Here is a 7717-nt window from a genome sequence, read left to right as displayed (position 1 = left end):
ACGTGTTCCGTCTTCAACTTAGGAACCAAAACAGCACTAGCTACGTACAGAGCGCTACCAAACAGATGACCTTCTAATCATTAGCATCGTCACCCTGATCCCGTGACTCGCTTTATATTCGTTATTTGCTTATCTAGAGAGGTGCGGGGTCGCTGACGAGATGCCGACTGTCAAGAGAGCACAGAAAAGTCTTGATAAAGAGGGCAGCGAGGAATGAGGAACGAGTGAGAGAGACAGGAAAACGGTGCAACAGAACGGGGGGAGACCGAGTGGGCTGACAGGAGCGAGGCAGCGTGTCCTTTTCCAGCTCTCCCGAGATTCAAACGACTCGACTCCCGTCTCCCAGAGAGCGACACGACTCTTATTATCGTGCGAGAGCGGTGTTTAACTGTGTGTGTTTGCACTCGGAGAAGGGCTGGCTGGTGTTGTGAGGGGTTGCTCGCAAGCCTTGTCACACTGTGTGTGTAGCCTCCTGCCTCTCAGTCGAAGGCGGCTCCCTTTCTCTGCCCTTTCGAACTGACCGGACCGAACCGAACCTTTGGCCGGCCCTGCTTCCCGAATCTGCTGTGCTGTGTGGTGCGAGTGCACAGGCAGAACATCGAGAAGATGTTGCATTAATCTGTCCGTCTCGGAACAGTGGCGAAATGTGAAACGCTCTCCGATTGGCTGTCCCGGGCTGCCTCTCAAGCGCGCAGCCAATCAGGACTGGCCGATCGTGAAAAAATATATATTTTCACTCACTCCATGTACAGTAGCCCATGTTGCAAAAAAAGTGAACAGAGAAACACACTGTCGGAGGGTGACAGAGGTGGACAACGACACACTCAGAGCAACATTCTGCCGATCAGTCACTCTGGTGCCCTGTTTTCAGGTAAGTGGCGGCGTACTTGCCCTGTTAGACTCTATTTCGCCAAACACTTCAGTGATCATTCTCTGACACAGCACCCAGGAAGCTATATTAAGTAGTCTCACACAACAAACACACAGATAGTGGCTCGGTGCTCTGACGCCGAAAAAGCCGAGTGGCTCCGGCTGGTGTGGTGTCGTTCTCCGAGCCACTTCTCTCAGACTGGAAGGCGAAAAAAGTTCGGGCTAAATGACACGGCTGCAAGGCCAGAGCGCGAGTGGATGGTGATGGTAAGTGGCTAGGCCAGTCAGTGCAGAGCCATGAACATCCACTCCGTGCTCTCTGCACTCAAGGCTTCCCGAGAGCAGTTAGTGGGAGCGCTTCATGAACACACTGAGAGGGGGAGGGCTGTGAAAAAAAAAAAAACAAGCCGAGAAAATTGTGCGAGTGAATCGAAAGTAGTGCTGTGGAGAATCATTTGGCCGCACAGGGGCTTGTTTTGAACAGATACGGCCAATTTCTTTCTACTTTTTGTCGACTTGGTGCTGCGCTGCTGCTAGCACGGCGGCGGCCATCCGGTGAAAACACAGCCGAGTGCCTGAGGAGGGCTGGTGTGTCGGTGTGGGCTGCTGTACTGAGAACTGCTCAGATGTGTCAGTAAGTTTAAGGTGGACGGAGGCTGGAATGAGAAGGCCTTGGCGTTTCGACTCGGTTTCATGGGGTAAGTTTCTGTTTTAAGAGGCCGTCATGACAGAAAACTTGGACGTATTCGCCTTCTAAGCAGGACCCGTGCGCTGGTTTAACGGCGACTCGCAGCTATTCGGGGCGAAATTCGTGCCAGTTCGTGGCACCGTGCGGCGCGAGGCGGACCAGCTTCGCCGCTCACAGCGACTCCGCCACGGTGCCCGCCGGGCTGCTTCGGGCTTCTTTTACACGAGTTGCTTCTCTTTCGGCTTCGAGACTCTCCGCGTCGCGGTTCGAGTCTGTGTCTCGCGAAACCGACGATGTGAACCGTTGAGACAATATGTACGACACAAGCCAAGGCAGCTCTACTGCTCTCTCACTCTCTCTCTATGTCTCTCTCTCAATGTCTCTCTCTCTCTCTCTCATCAGAGAAACCAAGCGGGCACTTCCCTCCTCAGCGCGAGGTCACAAAACACAGCGAAACGAGCGAGTGACCGTGAAAAAAACGGCCAATCTGGCGAAAAGTTGAGTTACAGAAGTAAAGTGGTGGTCGGGGCTGAAGTGGGGGGGGGGTTGGGGGGGTTTAACTGAGACCATTGCCTGTTCTGCTAATGACACGTTCAGCAAAGCTACAGCGCTTCGCATCAGTGAGCTAGCTAAGCTAGCGAGCTACTTTTACACCGTCCAACAGATCGAGGAGAGAGAGAGAGAGAGAGTGAGAGTGAGCGAGGAGGAGAGAAAGAGAGAGAGAGAGACCTGTCGAGGGCTAAAAAGTGCTCGGCGAGAACTCTTTAAGGAGCGAAAGGACCGAGGTGGTGGAGGGAGGAGGTGTTTCAGTGAAAACTGCGCTGTGGGAGTTTGACAGGAGTGAGATTTACACTTCATTTTCCCCAAAGCAAGATGGACTCTCTTTTCGCCTGTCTGTCTTGTCAGACCCCAGATCGACATTTTGCACCGAGACGCAGGACCGAGCGCGGTTTGACCAGCTAGGGGTCAGTGGGACTCAGTAATGGCCTCTTGCGAGGACGAATGAGCGGAGAAGTGCCGAATTAGCGACGGTACGGGGCCGTTAGGTGGACTTCTCGGTGGGGTGACGGAGAGCCCCCCCCCTTACTGCTCTTACCTGGAAACTAAACGCTGCAATACTGTACACTGTGCATCCCGGTCGACGCTGACGTTACCGTGGTCGAGCTTTGCTCGGTCGGACACGTTTTAACGGATATCCAGAAGGCTGGGCACGGTGTCCGTGGACGGGGCTGGATTCATAACTTTACGCTTCATCAACGATAGCCTGATGAAAACGTGCCCTCCATAGTTTGCAGCTCGACCACCGCACGTAGCCACTCACATGTTAGCTCTACCAACTAATACAGCCACACACACACACACACTCACACACACACACACGCCGAGGCGAAATGTCCGTTTCAAAAATGTCGCTGGCCGACGAGATGGTGCTTAGGCAGTGTTATGTGGTGCATTAGGCTGCTGTGGTCTGGGCTTGTGCTTCAGCACTGAGGACGCAGTGTTTTTGTATTTTATAGGTCATCACCATCGCATGAAACAGCCTGACTGACAGATCCATCTTCATCTCTCAAACACAGCATTTCCATATTCTGTGATCAGTAAGTACACTTTCAGCTCATGGCATGTTTTGGTTTTCAAGCCTTATGTATGTTTGTGTGGAGATGTTCTTTTTGTTCTTTACTCATAGACAACATAGGCTCTATAGACCTTATCACTCTCATTACATCACTGTTTTGAACCCTGCCTGGTGCAGACCCAGTCATCCCTCCTCTATGTCCACACATTGCCTTCTCTTCATAGTGTCACTTAACCTGCACGGCGATGCCGGTTCATTATTATCAGTCATCGTCTACTAAACACATGGATCTAGACAGCGTCACAGAAGTTTAATAAATGAATGAAGGGTCTTGTTTTTGTCATATTTCATAGTTTCATAGTTTACAGTGAGATTAAACTAGATGGCGATTGTGCTAGATTACTTATAATTCACTGATCCTATAGGTAATCAAAATACAGTCATGTGCAAAAGTTTGGTTACCGCTCGCCAGATTACATTTTGTTAATTTTGTTAATAAGTAAGAATTTAAAGTAAGGAAAAAAAAGTAAAACGTAAAATGTGGCCTGTGCAATAGTTTTGGTACACTTTATATTTTATGTTTGAATTTTTTCTAGTATGTAAAATACGAGAAGTAAAACTTGCAGAAAAAATGCCATGTTTAAGTTTGTTCCCTGTAGAAGATGCTACAACTTTTCACTTTTCAATTTTCAAATTTCAAATATCACTTCAACCAAAAAAGTAAAACAAAATGTGTAATTTTACTGGGTGTGCAAACTTTTGCGCTTGAGCGTATACGTACAGGCTACAAGGCGAAGACGGTGAAAACTCGTGAAATTAGGCGTTTCAGATTAATATTTCTGGTCGAGAGTTTGGTGATATCAGGATTACTCTCATCCCCAAAATTTCTTTGTGCATTTCCGTTGTTAGCTTAACAGACGTGCATTTTATTTTATCACGTATTTTGACGTAACATGCTAATAAAAGGCTTATGAACTTTCATAAATGATGGGATAAAGATCCCAAGATCTCACTTGCCATTCATCGTTTTCTCTGTTTTTAAATTTCATATATCGGTGTATCATTATAAAAATCAAATGTATCGTCAGTGTTAATTTTTTAGACCATGACGTGTGATTTTCTGAGCTTTTCTACAACAGAATTCATGACTGTAACTTTTCCATATTTTTAAACTTGAGATAAATAAAGGAACTTCGGCGTGAACATCTTAACCTAAAATGCCTGAATACTGGAACATGAAGGGCTCGATCATAATTTTCCAGCTCAAATGTTTGGCAGTGTAGTTAAAAAAAATGATTCATAGATGCCCTAAAACAGAATGATTACCTTTTTCTCGACATGAAAACAACTATTCTATGATTTATCAGGTTAGAATTCTTTTTGGGAAATGGGAATGTATCCCACTCCAACTCCCACCACAAATTGGTCCTTAAGAACCAATTTAGAATGAAACGAAAGTATGTCTTATACATGGGGCTCCTGGAAATAATCAAATTCAAGTGAATTTACCATTTTTTGGTCATTTCTGCACAATTCAGTGGTTGAGATGTGGACAAAGTCGTTCAGACTTGTTAGATGTGAAACAGTGGACGGTAGAGAAACGTACTGACTTGGATTTCTTTTCAGTGGAGGTGACAGAAACCAGGGGTCGCAATGTCTACAACAGAAATACAGCCATTATATTTACTATCCAAAATAAACCATGAATCTACATGTGTCTCTAGAGTTTTATATGTGGAGTCGATAATGGGAGAATTGTAGTAAATGTAAAAATGTTTTTTTAGAGACTAAAAACAATGCATGTACCTCTCCACCATGAGTGTATATAAAGACATTTAACATCAGAATATTATCTAAACTGTCATAAAACAAACTGTCTGTAATCAGGCAGTGTATTTGTAAGCATTTCATTGGGTAATTTTACAAGATGTAGCTTTTAGAGGCATGAAACTCTGTAGACGTCTCGTTTCTGTCTCTACTGTCTCTGTCTGGGAATGTAACTTATATTCTCAATAATGATTAAGGGTTGGGTTAATTTTCTGCATGATGTGACTTTTCAATGCTAAAAATAACCCATAACTTATATTAATGTCTGAGATGTCTTGAATCAACAAAGAATACTCAGCAGACGTTCTGAACAAAACATATGCTGAAGGATATACTGCAGCAGCGATGAAATTAATTGATTTGAGAGTTAATTGCCACAGCTGCAGGTGTGTAAACAGCAATTTTGTAGTGTCAGGTGTGCCGTTTGACTTAAGTATAGCTTAAGGTTTAATGTTAGGTTCGCGTTAGATGATATGCATCTAGAAGCGACAGTCTCTGAAGCCATTATGAAGACTGCAGTGACACCTGAATCCAGGGCAGTTTCACTTTGGCGTGGAGTGGAATATCACGGGTTACGGTCAACGCTAACAGGAGGAAGCATTTGAGCGATGGGACTATGAGCCAGTGTCTGTCCGGTGCTTCTGGGTCCTCCTGACAGTGTTTATCATATTGTATTTGAGAAGATCTCTACTAAATAGAAGGCCTAGTGTGTGTTAAGTTCAGGGTGTACGGTCACTTGAGCAGAAGCCAGCGATGAAATGCGCACACATATCACTCTTTTACAGACCATGACAGCTGAATGTTTAATCAGCTTTATTTTGAAATCTAAATTTGAAATAGCGCAATTTTTAAAATCATGCAGTTAGTTTTTTTTAAATCATTTTTGTTAAGTTGTCTTAAGTTTTAAATGGAAAAAAATTATCCTAATAATTCATAGCTTGTGAAGTTTAAGTCACACTGCGTTCATTGTTCATCCCTGGAGCCTGGAAATGTTCTGGCCCAGAACCTCACTTATAAAACATTTGTAAGCACAGATTTGATTTTAACATGATCAGATGTGAAAATTCACATTTAAGTAGTGATTTACAAAAAGTAAATGACGTGAAAATACGCGTAAGTTAATGTAAGTTTACAGAATGACATATAAACTGCAGTCTGAGGGGCTAAATCTGCTATTTTAATCATTTTTGTTAAGTTGTCTCAAGTTTTAAATGGGAAAATTTAATAACACTTTATAATAACTTTAAATCTGGCACACTACATTCATGCTCCTGTTTTTTTGGGCAAGAAAGGCAGAGGACCTCACTTATAAAATGTTTGTTAGCACAGATTTGATTTTAACATGATCGGATGTGAAAATTCATGTTTAAGTAGTGATTTATAAAAAGTAAACATTGTGAAAATATGCGTAGCTTAACATACATTTACAGCCTGACATACAAACTGCAGGCTGAGGGGGCTACAGGTATTAGGGTCCATGATTTATGAATACCTTGTTTGTAGAAATCAGTCAGACGCAGATGCTAAAACCACAGCTTATCGTAAGAAACAATTTAGAATGAAACTGAAGTTTGTCTGACAAATAAGGTTTTTTGATCATTTTTTTCACAATTCAGTGGTTGAGATGTAGACGAATTCATTCAGACTTGTTAGATGTGAAACAGTGGACGGTAGAGAAACGTACTGACTTGGATTTCTTTTCAGTGTGGGTGACAGAAACCAGTGGTCTCAATGTCTACAACAGAAATACAGCCATTTTATTTACTATCCAGAATGACCCATGAATCTACATGTGTCTCTAGAGTTTTTATACGTGTGGTCAGTAACGGGAGAATAGTAGTAAATGTCGAAATCTCAATTTAAAAGAGTTTTCAGATAACGAAATCTGCTCTTTTAATCGTTTTTGTTAAGTTGTCTCAAGTTTTAAATGGGATTTAATAAAACATTTAATAACACATAGTTTACGAACTTCAAATCTGGCACACTGTATTCATCGTTCATGCCTGAAGCCCAAAAATACTCTGGTCTGTTTGGCAAGAAAGGCAGAGGACCTCATACATTGAAATGTTTGTAAGCACAGATTTGATCTTCACATGATCGGATGTGAAAATTCATGTTTAAGTAGTGATTTACAAAAAGTAAATGACGAGAAAATATGCGTAGGTTAATGTACGTTTACAGAATGACATATAAACTGCAGGTTGAAGGGGCTACAGGTATTAGGGTCCGTGATGTATGAATACCTTGTTTTTAGAAATCAGTCAGACGCAGATATTAAAAATGCCACACATTATAAGATCCAAGTTAGAATGAAACTGAAGTTTGTCTGACAAATAAGGTTTTTGAACATTTCTTCACAGTTCGGTTGAGTTGAGATGTTGACGAATTCATTCAGACTTGTTGGATGTGAAATAGTGGACGGTAGAGAAGCGTACTGACTTGGATTTCTTTTCAGTGGACCTGATAGGAACCAGGGGTCACAATATCTACAACAGAAATACAGCCATTTTATTTACTATCCAGAATGACCCATGAATCTACATGTGTCTGATAAGTTTTTATATGTGCGGCCGATAACGGGAGAATTGTAGTAAATGTCAATCTCAATTTGAAAGAGTGCAGTTTTCAAATCACGAAATTTAAATCGTTTTTGTTAAGTTGTCTTAAGTTTTAAATGAGAAAAGTCTGGCGCACTACATTCATCGTTCATGCCTGAAGCCTTAACAAATGCTCCGGGTTTTGTTTGGCAAGAAAGG

At 42.7% G+C, this 7717-nt stretch overlaps 1 protein-coding gene across 3 annotated transcripts in view; it reads left to right on the top strand.

Annotated features, from left to right (window-relative positions):
- Positions 1–752: 752 nt before the first annotated feature.
- LOC118824678 (HMG box transcription factor BBX) overlaps positions 753–7717 on the top strand; it is a 52985-nt gene continuing 46020 nt past the window's right edge. For 2 of the 3 annotated variants that reach the window (XM_036594997.1, XM_036594995.1), the window contains exons 1-2: positions 753–871; positions 3076–3156. The gene's annotated coding sequence lies outside the window, so the exon portion shown is untranslated. Of the gene's footprint in view, positions 872–1141; positions 1569–3075; positions 3157–7717 lie in introns of those variants that run through there. The other variant, XM_036594996.1, reaches the window with a different exon arrangement.

This window comes from Colossoma macropomum, unplaced genomic scaffold (genome assembly GCF_904425465.1).
Source record: "Colossoma macropomum unplaced genomic scaffold, Colossoma_macropomum, whole genome shotgun sequence".
NCBI classification, from domain to species: domain Eukaryota; kingdom Metazoa; phylum Chordata; class Actinopteri; order Characiformes; family Serrasalmidae; genus Colossoma; species Colossoma macropomum.
This window is presented reverse-complemented; position numbering and strand designations above follow the sequence as displayed.